Source organism: Uloborus diversus, chromosome 8 (assembly GCF_026930045.1).
Source record: "Uloborus diversus isolate 005 chromosome 8, Udiv.v.3.1, whole genome shotgun sequence".
Classification (NCBI taxonomy): domain Eukaryota; kingdom Metazoa; phylum Arthropoda; class Arachnida; order Araneae; family Uloboridae; genus Uloborus; species Uloborus diversus.
This window is the reverse complement of record NC_072738.1, coordinates 79,074,726-79,075,638: the sequence shown is the minus strand read 5'-3', so window position 1 is coordinate 79,075,638 and position 913 is coordinate 79,074,726.

Genomic DNA, 913 nt, shown 5'->3' with positions numbered 1-913 from the left:
TTTTTTTAATCACTCGAATGACCTGGTGACCGGATTTGTCGGACCCTAAAGGTAAGAATTCCGGAAGGTAGATTTCAAGGTGTACTCCGAAATTTTGTCTATCGAACATAGACAAAATTTCGAAAACGGTTTGATCACTTGTGCATCATCTTGCAACATAGTGCCTCGAAATGTCGGAAAGTGGGGCTCAAAGGATAATTCTATACTTCGAAAGGGTAAATTTTGGTTGTTCTTTCTAATGCAAAAGCATTATTTCAGTGTCATTTAAAGTTTTTTAAACATTTTTTTTCTTTTTTCAAAATTTGCCGCGGACCCCTTACTAAGCGTCGGCGGACCCCCAAGGGATCCGCGGATCACAGTTTGGGAATCCCTGTTCTAAGGAATAAGAGAACTTTTTTTTTTTTTTGTCTCAACGTATTTCGAATGCAACATATTTTCCTTCTCGAATAAAATTCAGTTACAAAAAAAAAAAAAAAAGGCTGTGCGTAACAACGCGTATTGTCCTTCATTCATGAAAACATCACGTAGAAAAAAAATTAGAAGGGTAAAAAAGAAAAAAAATGTTGGAACAAGTTATTCTGGGCGTTATCCAAACCCAGCTCCTGAATGGTTTGTTTGGAGGCGCGGTTCACACGCCGTTATGTCAATCTGATCATGACGCAATGAAATTAATAGACTGGAACTAATTATAACAACTTTCACGGTCTTACACAAAGAAGAAGAAAATTATTTTTAAGTTGAGAAATTTTAAAGCCTTGTAGAATTTTGTCGTATTTCTTTTACGAAACATCTGCGGAACTTGCGTCAAACATCTCAGCGAATCAGAAAATAGATGAATACGTCACTCTCGAAAATAAAGTTCCGCAAGAGCAAAACATGACGCGGCTGGTATTAAAATTTGAACTTAGCCAAG